The sequence below is a fragment of the Cuculus canorus genome, chromosome 6 (assembly GCF_017976375.1).
Source record: "Cuculus canorus isolate bCucCan1 chromosome 6, bCucCan1.pri, whole genome shotgun sequence".
Classification (NCBI taxonomy): domain Eukaryota; kingdom Metazoa; phylum Chordata; class Aves; order Cuculiformes; family Cuculidae; genus Cuculus; species Cuculus canorus.
In genome coordinates, this window is record NC_071406.1 from 37,475 (window position 1) to 52,943 (window position 15,469).

The window sequence follows — 15,469 nt, forward strand, 5'->3', positions numbered from 1 at the left end:
TTCTTTTGATGCAGCCCAGAATACGGTTGGCCTTCTGGGCTGTGAGCGCACATTGCCAGGCTCGTGTCGAGCTTCTCATTTACCATCCTAGGCTGTGACTCATCCCCATAAAGATGAAAAGAGAATCTCCTTCAAGTTAGCGTCAACCAGCGAGAATCCCATTTATTTTGGTATTTATTCTGTTATTTGTACGTGATTAACAGTTATTTAAACTAAATGGTATCTCACCAAATATAAATGCTTTACACTAAGATGTTCTCAATCATGTTTGTGTGAAAGTTTGGCATGGAAAAGCAGCCCAGGCACCCTCTTAGTGTTAAAATACATTATTTCTATCAATGTTTACCACTCGAGTAGTTTCTCCCAGGCAGCTTTGGTCATCCCTTCTGTAGCTTTACAATCATGGACAACATTCCCTCCTCACCTCCTGCATCTATGGCTACTTGTTCTACCGTGCACTATATGCCCTGGCCTACAAGTTCTGGGCATATCAACTTATTGACCATAAAAATTTACTGTTATACTTCTGCTGATTCTATCGCTTCTGTTCCTCAGACAGAGCAGCTCCAAACAGACAAACACACGCACAGATCGACAACGCACACAAGATTAAGTACATGATCTAGAGACAAAACCAAACTCTGTAAGAATAATTACTCCCAGACGAGAGATGCCGTCGGGCAAGAAGACCTAGGGGGCTGTGAACTACCATCTATAGCAGGCCTGGAAAAGTGAAAGACTGTGGCCCGTTACAAAGAGATATGGCCACAAGTGGGAGGATGCACATGCAAGAAGCCCTGCTTAAAGGCCTAAAGAGAGAAGATGTCCCAGAAGAAGTCCCAGAACAGGGATCCAAAAAAATGGATGACTAATGATCAGGGATGCCAATGTGGGCTGCTGCCACGAAAGATGACAGACCAGAAACTTCAAACCCACAAAACCGATCCATGCTGTAAGGTTGCAATGCAAGAAAAGCAGTGCCTGATTGGCACTGTGTCAATGAATACAGGGATTTGAGATCCTAGCGATGGTGCCCAATGCACGTGCTGCATTTCCTTAAAGCAAAGAGGAGATCAAGACCTGAGAAACATCTGAGATGCGGTGAACAGTCCATAAAGCACATGACAACACAGACACAGGCTGGAACTGCCCTGCCCAGTACATGCCAGCATTGAGCTGAGAAATAACACTCCACCTTTTCCGGTTCAAAGCAGAATCTTCCCATGCTGCCCTCTCCCTTACTCTACCTTTAAAACCCCTCCCTGCCATTGCTGGGAAATGGATTGAGGAATGGTTAAGTGAACAAGGACATGATTCAATAGAAAAGCTTTGTGAGACACATACTGTATAAATGGAAACCTTGTTAAACTCTGAGTGTGGATATGGACTGAAAGAACAGTAAGCATGCAAGGAGGAACCTCTAAGAAGAAACTTCTGAAGGACAAGTGAATCTTTCCCAAGGGAACAGGATGGAACACTGAGCCCAACTGTAACTGCAATGTAACTGCAAGATAAACAGAGCTCGAAGTAACAGCATAGCAACAATGAATCAATAGGGGACAAATAGTTTTAGTAACTAATCATGTATAAGCTATAACAAAGCACAAAGCATCTTTTGAATGTTAAGATATATAATCTGGGTTGATTTTGAATAAAGTCGAAGCTTGCTTTATCACTCATATTGAGTCGTCCGCTTGCTTCCCTCGCCTGTCGCAAAGTGGCGCCCGAACAGGGACCCCCAATCCCTGTTTCCACCGGACGGCGAGCTCAGCAAAAGCACTGGTAGCAGCGACCAGGGGGCAGAAAGATCGGGAGCACTGAATCAGTACGAACGATCCGCGCCTGAACCCGGATACCAAAGGAGGAGGTTCGCCGGCCGAGTAAAAGACTACCTACTCGTGAGTAAAAGGCTGCAACCTTTCATGGCTGGTTCATGAAAGAGGGTCCAGACCGGCTAACGTAAGAGGGTCCGTTAAAGCGCGCGCGCATGCCATTCTCAATCTTCTTCCCTCTCCCCAGCCCCTATCCCTCAACTTAACTTTCAGAAGGCCAGGAGCCCAAAGTCATCCTTGGCAGACAAAAGCTCCAATGATATCAGCTATTTGGGACAATCCTACAGTCACCACATTCCTTTTTACCCTCTGGAAGAAAAAACAAAAAAAGAGGAATAACTAAAACAGTGCCGACAATTGGCATCACGCTGGTCAACATCGGTGTCTCACACAACACCTTGTTCTACAAAACTGCTATGTTTTTCCACTCACTATCGCCACACCATTTCTAGTGCAGATGCTGCAGCCATCATCGCCTAGGGCATCTAAGATAACAAGAGAAAATTACCATTGCCCTTCTGAGAAATCTGTCCTATTCAACAGCTCATCTCAAATGGTCTTCCCATTCCAAAGGCAGCCTGCATAGCACCCGCAAAACCAAAGGTAAATACTTAGCTGAGTTGCCATAGAACGCTTTAGAGACATACTTAACTTCCTCCTCACAGTCAGCCCCACAATGATGGGAATAAGCCTGACTATCCCCCCAATGCCTCAGAATTCCAAGAAGTCTGCCGTCCCCTCCTCTCCACCGCTCCCATGGTAGGAACACAGCAGTGGCGACACCCAGAACAAAAAAGGAAGGTGAACCATGGGAATTCAGATGTTAGAAAGTGACCCGACTTTACCCAGAGAAATAACCAAAAACAACGGCAAAACAGTTCTAACAAAAAAACGTACTAAGAAGAAAAATACAGAAGGCACGCAAACACAGGAGACTCATACCATGCAGCAATGGAGATAGTCCAAAAGATGAAGCAGAGAAGGTGAGAGGCCCAAGGCAAGAGTGGTAAGAGGTGATGAGTCCAATAAGCTACAAAGACCCCCAAAGAATTATGGAGGCGGTCAGCCAATGGAAAAACTCACAATGGTGGAAATTGACTACTCGAAGACCTAAAATGGACACTCAATGACCATGAGAAAATGATGCTAAAAACCACAATGGATAACAAGGATGAGGTAACAACTGCTGTGACCGATACTGGAGCAAACCTCCAGAAAAGTTAAGGAAAGATCTAAAACTGAGATAATAAGTAAGGCTTGTGTGCCCAGAGAATGGATGAAGAAGAGACGCTCAGCTGCAAACTGTTACAAGCCTAAATAACACCCATCCTCTTTCCTAGGAACTGCAAGGGTAGGTAGGGACACAATCCTACACTGGAAATAAGCACCAAGTCCACACCTTTAGGTAGCGACGTCTCTGACATTCAGAGACAGGACAGATGCAAAAAAGTCAGTCGGGGAATGGGGTGAGTAAAAGGCACAGGGGAGCAGTGATCTTAGAGCCTTGGAGGATATATTTTAGTGTACCCAATGCTTTTCAAGATGAAACTCCTGTGATGTTCAAGCCTAAGAACTGCTATGCAAAGGCCCGGGTGAGCCACACTTTGTGTCTTGACTTTCTTGAACCTCCCATCAGCTGCAGAGAGATTAGAATGGGACTGACCTAAACAGCATTCACATCCGACTGCAAAACCAACCTGAGAAAGACTGATGAACCCACGTCCCTTCCCCTAACCATCCCCTGTGGGTGTAAAATCCCCCAAGTCCCAAAACACTAAAGTCCTTTGTGGGTGTCCACAGTGGGTTGGGGACCCCTGCTTACTGCACCCGGAAAGAGATCATGGGACGGGAAGCGGGCAGACAACATAGGACCGTGCACGAAAGTAGTACCATCCATTCACAGATTGTTTATGTATAAGCTAACCCAATCATGCGGAGACGCATGTGTTAATAAAGGGTATAAGAGGCGCATGTAAGATCAAGCGCGGACTGGCCAGCCATGTAACTTCAATAAAGAAACTTGCTTCCACATCACCGTGTCATGTCTCAACAGCAACAGCCCTTCTCTACTCCTGAACTGTTAGAGAAGTACCACTCCCTCCTGATGGCTCCTGCCCTGTATTTGCACCCCCCGACCCTTCTCTATCACTGCTCCTTGGGAGCTGTGCTTCTGAGCCCTTCCCTGCATTCTGCCAGCGCCTCTTATCTTCTCCTCTCCCACAAACTCCAACTCCTGCTGCAGGCTAGCAAAGTAAGTTTCAGACTATTAAGACCTACAAGATGCCTCTTACAAACTGCAAAGGCTCTAGGGACAATGCATCACTCCACACAGAATGAGGAACAGCAACAAGTCATCCCATAACCAGAAATTCTAGGCAAAGGCAAAGCATATAGAATGAAATAAAAAGAAAGAAAACTATTAAAATATCTTGCCACCCACAACAAGAAGTTACTGACCTAAAAACAAACACACACACGTGTGTGCACACCCACACTCCCTGCATAGAATAGATGTACTTTCAACTGTGTATGCTACTTAGCCTGGACTCTTCCCAAAGCTCTTACCTCCAACAGGTGCCTCTGCTTCTCTAAAAGGCAAAAAAGGCTTACCAAAGCAGCTTAACTTGCTCAAAATCTGCAATGAATCAAAAGAACAGCAGAGCACCAACCTCAAGGAAGACCAGAAGCTGAATGAACGCCTCATGGAAGTCCTGTGGCTTATATACCCCTGGGCCTCTCTGCCCACTACCTGGGAATGGGGCAGGGCTAACCCCTCAAAGACACAATAAAGGGGGCCAGAGGAGTAGCTATGAGTTCTCATCTGCTTTAAGTTTACAGTGAGAAAAGCACCAAATGTACAAAAGGACTCTTCCCAGAAATCATAGAACAGTTAGGGTTGGAAGGGACCTTAAAGATGATCTAGTTCCAACCCCCCTGCCATGGGCAGGGATATCCCACTAAACCAGGCTGTCCAAGGCCCCATCTAACCTGGCCTTGAACATCTCCAGGTATGGGGCATCTACAACTTCCCTTGGCAACCTCTTCCAGTGTCTCACCGCTCTCACGGTGAAGAAATTCTTCCTAATGTCCTAGTCTAAATCTGCCCCTCTCCGGTTTATACCCATTCCCCCGGTCCTGTCACCACAAGCCTTTATGAATAGCCCCTCTCCAGCTTTCTTGTAGGCCCCTTTCAGGTACTGGAAGGTCTCTATAAGATCTCTTCTGAGCCTTCTCTTCTCCAGGCTGAACAAGCCCAACTCTCTCAGCCTGTCCTCGTAAGGAAGGTTCTCCAGCCCTCCGATCATCTTTGTAGCCCTCCTCTGGACCCGTTCCAACAGCTCCATATCCTTCTTCCATTGAGGATTCCAGAACTAGACACAGTATTCCAGATGAGGTCTCACAAGAGAGGAACAGAGGAGCAGAATCACCTCCCTCGACCTGCTGGCCACGCTATTTTTGATGCAGCCCAGGATCCAGTTGGCCTTCTGGGCTGCTAGTACACATTGCCAGCTCATGTCAAGCTTCTCGTCAACCAGCACCCTCAAGTCCTTCTCTGCCGGGCTGCTGTCAATCATGTCATCCCCCATTGAAAATGGTGATTGCCCCAACCCAGGTGTAGGACCTTACGCTTGGCTTTGTTGAACCTCATGAGGTTCTCACAGGCCCAATTCTCCCGTCTGTCCAGGTCCCTCTGGATGACAACCTGTCCTTCCGGTGTGGCAACTACACCACTCAGCTTGGTGTCATCTGAAAACTCGCTGAGGGTGCACTCAATCTCACTGTCAATATCATGGATAAAGATATTGAACAGCACCAGTCCCAGTACAGACCCCTCGGGGACACCACTCGTCATGGGTCTCCATCTGGACTTGGAGCCATTGACCACTACTCTTCGAATACAACCATCCAACCAGTTTGTTATCCTCTGAACCGTCCACCCATCAAGTCCATATCTCTCCAATTTAGAGAGAAGGATGTGGTGGCGGACCGTGTCAAAGGCTTTACAGAAGTCCAGATAGATCACATCTGATGGTTCACCGGTGTCCACTGCTGCAGTTACCCCTCATAGAAAGCCACTAAGTTGGTCATACAGGATTTGCCCCTGGTGAAGCCATGCTGGCTGCCATTAATCACCTCCATGTCCTCCATGTGCTTTAGCATAGCTTCTAGGAGGATCTGTTCCATGATCTTCCCAGGCAATATAATGGTATGTGCTTTTGTTCACTACAACTTTGTCTATTGTGCCAGTGGTGCGACAGGGTAGCAAACATTTTAGGGTTGGATTTTTTTGATTCCCTCTATTTGCCATACTGTTGTGCTATTTTTTTCCCTGCCTTCCCAGTACCCCTCTTTTTTTTTTTGTTTTTCTGTCTTCTCTTCCTTTTCTTTCCAAACTTCTCGCGCTATCCTGCACCTACAGTTGTTTTTTCCTTTTCCATCTTTGTCCCAATCTGCATCACTCTCTTCTCCCCCACAATTTCAGTGGCCTGTCCCCTCGAATTCTTTTCCTCTCTACACCTGTACATGCTCTGCCTTTCTCTCTCTGCCCTTCTATCGCTCCCTTTTTCTCACTATCCCTTTGTATTGCTCTCCATTTCTATAGTTTTTTTCACTCTGTACCTTGCCATCCCAGTCCCCTTTCCTGTTCATCTGTCTCTTTCCGATCCTTTGTGCTAGTTATTTCTTTGAGTTTTGGTCTTTCTGACTTCCTTGGCCCTTGGAATGTACATCCTCTGCCCCGCTCTCCCAGCTCAGAGATCAGTTATTCCTCTCGGGACTTGCCCACACAGGAAAAATGCACCCATTTACACTGAGGCAGATTTTCAATTGAGGCAGTTTAAAAAAGTACAAAAGGTCTCATGAATATTCTTAAGCCTGGCTTAAACCAGCTTCATTTCAGTATGGAATGTAATCAGTTGGCAACTGAACTGATTTAAGCTGCGCACAAGGAATTCCAAGCTTCTGCAGACATAGATTCACATTGAACTGGCTTTACAAAAAAAAAAACCAGCATGACTTTAATAAACTAGACATAAAGAATTGCAGGCTTCTAGAGACAAAAGCGTGGACCACATTGATTTTTATAAGTTTCAATTACATGTGTTTCTCATCTGAATAAGGGCACACATTCACCAGGAAGATGCACCATTTACAAGAACGTTGTGTAACCGTTTGTTATTAGCCGGTCTTTGAAACGGGAAGGAGGTTTTTCTCTCCCTGCCATAGAAGCACGTACATTCTCTAGTTTACCGTGACAGCAGAAGAGCTGGAAAGATCAAGGAATTCCGCTCTGCCTAAGTTACACACAAACAGCCTGAAATTTGTGTGTGCTTGCCGGGGGCATCAGTGAGGGATATCAATAGAAAACTCCCTTCCTTGGTGAAGGAAACGGATTACTATCCCCTGTTAGTATTTCAAATAGGTAATGATGACTTACAGTGCAGAAAGCTGAAAGCCATCAAAAGAGACTTCAGGGCTTTAGGGAAGATGATTGAGGGCTCTGGAGCGCAAGTGGTGTTTAGCTCTATCCCAATACTAAGGAATACGGAACAGGAGGTCAGGAACATACAGATGATTAATGCCTGGCTCCGAGCCTGGTGTGAGGAGAGAGGCTTTGGCTTCTTTGATCATGGGGTGACCCACCCACCCCCAGGTTTTCTTACTAGGGATGGGTCATATTTGTCTCCAAGGGGGACTAAAGTTATCTCTAAAAATCTAGTTAGGCTCTTAAATAGAGCTTTAAACTAGATGTGAAGGGGGAAGGGGAGGAGACCAGGCTAGTTGGGAATGAGCCTGGAAGTGGGAAACCGGTGGCTGAGAAATGGTGTGCTGGAGAGGACCACCAGTACACCACAACAGGGCTAGTGAGGGCGAGTACAAGTGGGGACAGTAAGGATGAAACTGGGTCTGTGGAATTAGTTATTCCAAGGACCAGTCAATCGAGAATAAACTCTCTTCCCTTTATGAGGGCTGAAGGTTCATCAGCCCAGCTGAAGTGCATTTACACCAATGCACGCAGCATGGGCAATAAGAAGGATGAGCTGGAAGCTGTTGTAGGGCAAGGTGACTATGATGTCATTGCCATCACAGAAACGTGGTGGGATGACTCACATAACTGGACTACAGCTATGTTGGGATATAAACTCTTCAGGCGGGACAGGAAGGGTAGGAAAGGAGGCGGGATAGCCCTCTATGTCAAAGAGTGCTTTGATACTCTTGAACTGGATTACGGTGAGGATGGGATCGAGTGCCTATGGGTTAAAATCAGAGGAGCCCACAAGAAAGGGGACTTTGTGATAGGAGTCTGTTACAGACCACCCAGCCAAGAAGAAGCTGCTGATGTGCTCTTCTATAAACAGCTGGGGACAGTCTCTAAATCTCTGCCTCTTGTCCTTGTGGGAGACTTTAACTTTCCGGATGTCTGCTGGGAGTACAATACAGCAGAAAGGAAACAATCTAGGAGGTTCCTGGAGTGCATTGAAGACAACTTCCTTGCACAACTGTTTAGCGAACCAACAAGGGAGGGTGCCTTCCTAGACCTGCTGTTTGTGAATAGAGAAGGTCTTGTTGGGGATTTGACGGTTGGAGGACGCCTGGGATTAAGCGATCATGAGATGATAGGGTTTTCAGTTCTAGGTGGGATTAAGAAGGGGGTTAGCAAAACAGTCACATTAAACTTCCAGAGGGCAGACTTTGGCCTGTTCGGAAGGTTGATTAGCAAAGTCCTGTGGGAAACAGTCCTTCAGGGCAAGGGAGCCCACGAGGGTTGGGCGCTCTTGAAAAATGAAATCCTAGCAGCTCAAGAGCAGGCCATCCCTGTGTTCCGGAAAAGGAGCCGGCGGGGGGAAAAGCCAGCTTGGTGGAGCAGGGAGATCTCAAGATGCGTCAATAATAAGAAGAAGCTTTATGTGCTTTGGAGGAAAGGACAGGCATCTTGGGTGGACTACAGGGACGAAGTGAGATCGTGCAGGGAAAAAATCAGGAGGGCCAAGGCCCAACTAGAATTAAAACTCGCTAAGTCTGTGAAAGACAACAAAAAGTCTTTCTACAAGTACATTAACAGGAAAAGGAGGACGAGGGAGAATATCCAGTCTCTAGTGGATACAGAAGGAATAAGAGTGACAGGGGATAAGGACAAGGCTGAGGTACTTAATGCCTTCTTCGCCTCAGTCTTTAATAGCAAAGAAAGTTCTTCCTTCTGTTTACAAGTCCAAGAGTTAGAGGGGCAGATTGAGGCTCCCGTGATCCAAGAGGAGGCGGTTAGAGACTTGCTTGCCCAGCTAGACGCCCACAAGTCTATGGGGCCGGATGGGATCCACCCAAGAGTATTGAAGGAGCTGGCGGATGTCCTTTCCAAACCCCTATCCATCACCTTCCAGAGGTCCTGGCTGACTGGGGAAGTTCCACTAGACTGGAGGCTGGCTGATGTTGTGCCCATATATAAGAAGGGTTGCAGAGAGGATCCGGGGAACTACAGGCCTGTCAGTCTCACCTCAGTGCCAGGGAAAGTCATGGAACAGGTAATCTTGAGTGCTATCATGAAGCACATGCAAGAGAACCGGGTGATCAGGCCCAGTCAACATGGGTTTACAAAAGGCAGATCTTGCCAAACTAACCTGATCACCTTCTATGACAAAATCACTCGACTACTGGATGGGGGAAAGGCTGTGGATGTAGTCTTCTTGGACTTCAGTAAAGCCTTTGACACAGTTTCTCACAGCATTCTGCTGCAGAAACTGTCAGCCTCTGGCCTGGACAGGTACACACTCTCCTGGGTTGAAAACTGGTTGGATGGCCGGGCCCAGAGAGTGGTGGTCAATGGAGTTAACTCCAGCTGGAGGCCAGTCACAAGTGGAGTTCCTCAGGGCTCAGTACTGGGTCCAGCTCTGTTCAATGTCTTTATCAATGACCTGGATGAAGGCATCGAGTGCACCCTCAGCAAGTTTGCAGATGACACTAAGCTGGGAGGAAGTGTCGATCTGCTGGAGGGTAGGGAGGCTCTGCAAAGGGATCTGAACAGGCTGAACTGCTGGGCCGAGACCAATGGGATGAGGTTTAACAAGGCCAAATGCCGGGTCCTCCACTTGGGGCACAACAACCCTATGCAGCGCTACAGACTGGGGGAAGAATGGCTGGAGAGCTGCATGGAAGAGAAGGACCAGGGGGTGCTGGTTGACAGCCGACTGAATATGAGCCAGCAGTGTGCCCAGGTGGCCAAGAAGGCCAATGGCATCTTGGCTTGTATCAGAAATGGGGTCACCAGCAGGTACAGGGAGGTGATTCTCCCTCTGTACTCGGCACTGGTGAGACCGCACCTTGAATACTGTGTTCAGTTCTGGACCCCTCACCACAAGAAGGATGTTGAGGCTCTGGAGCGTGTCCAGAGAAGAGCAACAAAGCTGGTGAGGGGGCTGGAGAACAAGTCTTACAAGGAGCGGCTGAGAGAGCGGGGGTTGTTTAGCCTGGAGAAGAGGAGGCTGAGGGGAGACCTTATTACTCTCTACAACTACCTGAAAGGAGGTTGTGGAGAGGAGGGAGCTGGCCTCTTCTCCCAAGTGACAGAGGACAGGACAAGAGGGAATGGCCTGAAGCTCCGTCAGGGGAGGTTCAGGTTGGATATCAGAAAAAAATTCTTCACAGTAAGAGTCATTGGGTACTGGAACAGGCTGCCCAGGGAGGTGGTCGAGTCACCTTCCCTGGAGGTGTTTAAGGAACGGGTGGATGAAGTGCTTAGGGACATGGTTTAGGGAGTGTTAGGAATGGTTGGACTCGATGATCCAATGGGTCCTTTCCAACCTTGTGATTCTGTGATTCTGTGTGATTAGTAAGGAGTTCATTAAAGTCTGATTAGTAAGGAATTCATTAAAGCCATAAGAATGTTTGTTCCAGTTTCCTGCCAGGTGAGATGAGGGAATTCTCCAAGCATGAAGGAGCAGCAAGGAATTCTCTAGTACCCACCAAACGCTACTGCTGTCTAATGAGAGTTACTTAACTTGTCATGACCTAAAAATTGCTGTTTAAATGAATTTTAAAAAAAAATAACCTCCTCAAATCCATATTATGTATCATGAGGTCAAAATGTCAAAAGTTATGGATCAAAAGGTAAAAGGTTACTGGCCAAAGTTCATAGGGTCAAAAGGACATAGGGTCACAGGGTCAAAAGTCAATGCGTCACTGTGTCAAAGGTCTCAGGGTCACTATGTCAAAGGTTGCTAGGTCAAAGGTCGCTGGGTCAATGGTCACTAGGTCGCTGGGTCAATGGCTGCTAGGTCAAAGGTCATGGAGTCAAGTGGTCACAAGGTAAAAGGTAAAATGTCACAAAGTCATGGGTCAAAGGTCACAGGGTCAAGGGTCAGGTACCCTTTTGCTCAAAGCTGGACCTGCAGCAGGCCGAGCCAGTCTCCTCACGTAGGCCACAGCAGCAACAAAGTCTTGGTGTTTTGTCTGAATCCACTCGAAAACTTGCTAGCAGAAGATGACCAGAAGCACAACGTGCAGTATGAGAGCTTTTCTGAGCACTCACGAGGTTAGGCAGGTCTGCTCAGCTACAGAACTGTAGAGTGATTTTCTCTGAGTGCCAGTACGAGGACAGAGTTTACATGGCCATGTACTCCTTTCTCTACTGGCTGACCTTCCTTTAGCCTTTTGCTTTCCTTCGATCTTCACTAACAAAAAAACCATTTCTGGACAAATTCTTACCCCACTGTTACTAATATGTTGCCTGAACTTCCCCCAGATGCTCTTGGCTGTGCATCTAATGATTAGGAGATTTCTTAAGTCTAACAACAGAAAGGGAGCTGAAGCCGTCTCTGTAAAGAGTGAGAAAGAAATGGGCTTCAGCCCAAACTTAAATGTCATCTAACCTTCACTAGGTGACATCTGTAGTAGTAAACAAAATGGCTCCAGTAGTCAACTGGTACAGTGACACATATCACCGCTGAATCCACATGGCTTCACAGAGTGGGTCTTTGCGTCCAAGCTACTAGGACTTGTTCCAGGATCAACTTAACTCCAGAATAGCAATTGATAGGTCTTTGGGTCGAGAACCAAAGCACTGGTACCAAGAACTGGCCTTAAATAATTGCCAGCTCTGTTCTGCTTCCTTGTCTCCAGGGGGCATATCCCAGGGCATCCTACTGACTAACCCCTTGAAGGGCTGGAAGTTTGCTTTCCTAAAATTTAGCATCCTGACTACACTCATCGCCTGTCCCATAACCCTCAGGACCTAGAACTCCACCAATGCGTGATCACCACAGCCCTGGCTGCCCCCGATCTCGATGTGACTGATGAGCTCCTACCTCATCCATCTTACTATGTCCATACCTCTGAATTGCTAAATAGTAGTGAGAAGCGCTCTGTAATTTATAAAACCTGCAGCATTTTTAAAAGAAAAATAAAAGTTATAGATTAAGGTTTTGCAGCACATGGTTCCTGTTTACAGTTCTTCAGCCCTCCTGGACTCCCTGGGCCCCAAAACTGAACAAAGTATTTGAGGTGTGGCCTCACCAGTGCTGAACAGAGGTTGTAATCGCTTCCCTGGTCCTGCTGGCCAAGCAGTTTCTGATAGAGGCCAGGAAGCCATCGGCCTTCTTGGGCTGAGGCAGTTTTGAGCCTCTCACTACAAGACAGACTTTGAGGGGCTGGAGCGTGTCCAGAGAAGGGCAATGAAGCTGGGGAAGGGGCTGGAGAACCAGCCTTATGAGAGGTGGCCAAGGGAGCCTGTTTAGACTACAGAAAAGAAGGCTGAGGGGAGACCTCTGCAGCTCCCTGAAAGGAGGTTGTAGCAAGGCAGATGTTGGTCTCTTCTCCCAAGAACCTAGCGACAGGACAGGAGGAAACGGCCTCAAGTTGCACCAGGAGAGTTTCAGATTAGATATCAGGAAAAAGTCTTTCATGGAAAGGGTTATCAGGCACCAGAAGAGGCTGCTCAGGGAAAATGAGGTGCTGAGGGATATGGTTTAGTGGTGGACAGGTATGGATGGACTCTGTGACTTCAAAGGTTTTTTCCAAGCAAATGATTCTATGATATGAATTCAATTATTTTATTTTCATTATTTCAGTAACGATCAGAGAAAAAAACAGTAATGAATTTTGAAGCTTCTAAGTCAGTCCATTAAGATTCACCTTTGAAGAGCTTTCGAAATAAGCACTTATGAAAAGCAAATAAAAAGCTTACGTGGGTATTTCTGTGTATTCTGAAGTAAGTTATAGTAAGAAGTAAAAATAAAGACATTGAAAATATAGACAGAAGACAGAAAATATTTATTTGATGGTGACACAAGCTTTTAAAACAAGCAATATCACGACTGAAATTGCAAAGTCATATTCATTACTGCATTTAGTTATAAGTGAGTATTTAATTTATAAAGCGTGCTATACAGCGACAAGTGCACAACCATAAAGAGTCTGTCTTTCCATTGGAGTTGGACATATTTCAAGTTGTGAACCTTGACCCCTGAGTGAGTATTGGTTCAGAAAACAGTTCATCAGGTCAGAAATAATCAGACGGACCTTTAATTCATGTTTCGGTGCTAGCGTTTTTGTGCATGTATTCGTCCTCCTCTCTTCTGTCTTTAAATCACATGGGTTATACCTTGCATGATTAAAAAGGCATTATAAGTGTAAAATCTACTGAACTGTACAGAATCATTAGATCCAAACATCAAGCTTTACAAATCCAAATACACACACACAAAAAAATATTTCTCAGCGACTCCTACTACTTCTATACACTCAAATATTTCAAGATGCATAGAATCATAGAATCACTAGGTTGGAAAAGACCTCTGGGATCATCGAGTCCAACCATTCCTATCAACCACTAAACCATGCCCCTGAGCACCTCGTCTATCCGTCTTTTAAATCCTACCAGGGATGGTGACTCACCCACCTCCCTGGACAGCCTCTGCTAGTGCCCAATGACACTTTCTGTGAAATTTTTTTTTTCGGATGTCCAGCTTGAACCTCCCCTGGTGCAGCTTGAGGCCATTACCCCTTGTCCTGTCCCCTGCCACTTGGGAGAAGAGGACAGCACCCTCCTCTCTACAATCTCCTTTCAGGTAGTTGTAGAGAGCAATAACGTCTCCTCTCAGCCTCCTCTTCTCGAGGCTAAACAATCCCAGTTCCCTCAGCTGCTCCTCATAAAACTTGTTCTCCAGCCCCTTCATCACCTTCGTTGCTCTTCTCTGGACACGCTCCAGAGCCTCAACATCCTTTTTGTAGTTAGGGGCCAGAACTGAACACAGGATTCGAGGTGCGGTCTCACCAGTGCTGAGCACAGGGGAAGAATAACCTCCCTGGACCTGCTGGCCACGCTGTTTCTGACAAAAGCCAAGATGCCATTGGCCTTCTTGGCCACCTGGGCAAACTGCTGGCTCTTGTTCAGTCGTCTGTCAATCAACACCCCCTGGTCCTTCTCCTCCAGGCAGCTTTCTAGCCACTCTTCCCCTAGAAGTAGCAATTGCTTAGAGTATTCAGTTATGCCTAACGCCCACATGTGCCACCTTTTCAGCATCATAAACCACATCGATAGCAGTAGATGTTTTTTCCCCTCAAGATTAATTTTTGAGCACGTCTGATTTGAAGAGATTTAGTTGTTTTCAAGACAGCAGTTACTGACAAAAGCTTTTCACGGTTGGGGTTTTGCTTATCTAAGCCAGAGGCAGATGGCATTCCAGGGACAGGGAAGCACTATCAGAATAATTGCTTTGTACAGTATTCAGCACTCAGATAATTATTACTTTCAGCTGTATTGCACTTACAGGACTATGGAATGCCCTACATTAAGCTTCCAAAAGAGAACTTCAGGCCTAAGCCCTTTAATGCCTGCAATTTAAGCCAAACTCACGAATGTTCAAATATTAAAAAGCTGTACCAATAAAAGGGATAGAGAGAAATGCTATGAAATGCACGGAGCCTTTGTGCACCTTGAGTGGAAAAGGAGTTTGAAACACACCTAGATCACACAGACACATATATTTGGTCAGAGACTGCTCCTTCCCCTCCCAACTGTTTGCATGGTTTCCAGAAGCTCTGCCTTAAAACTGAATTAAGAAAAAAAGGAAGCATTTGATATTAATAAAGCCACTGAATTATAGGCTTGACAATTTGTCATTGTTACCGAGAAACTCTTCTTCCTATGGACCGGCAAGCAGGCATTTTTGGATTGGCCTTTCCTCAATGATTAAAGACACGAGATGTAGGCAGATGATCTATATCAGGTCTTAATTATCATTTTTGCTTCTCCCACTGGTCACTTTCTGATCTTATGATCTTACGATCCTTCCCCTCCCAACTGTTTGTATGGTTTCCAGAAGCTCTGCCTTAAAACTGAATTAAGAAAAAAAGGAAGCCTCAGTAACATGCTATTACATGCCATTCACATGCTTTAACACGCCAATGACACGCCACCGTCAGATGCCAGTCACACGCCAGTCACATGCTTTAACACGCCAGTTACACAACCGTCACAGGCCAATTACATGCCAGTCACACGCAGTAACATGTTATCACACGCCACTCACATGACATTTACATGTGAGTGACACGCCATCACAAGCAGTCACACGCCAGTGACACACTGTCACACGCCAGTGACACGCTGTCACACGCCAGTCACACGCAATAACACGCCAGTG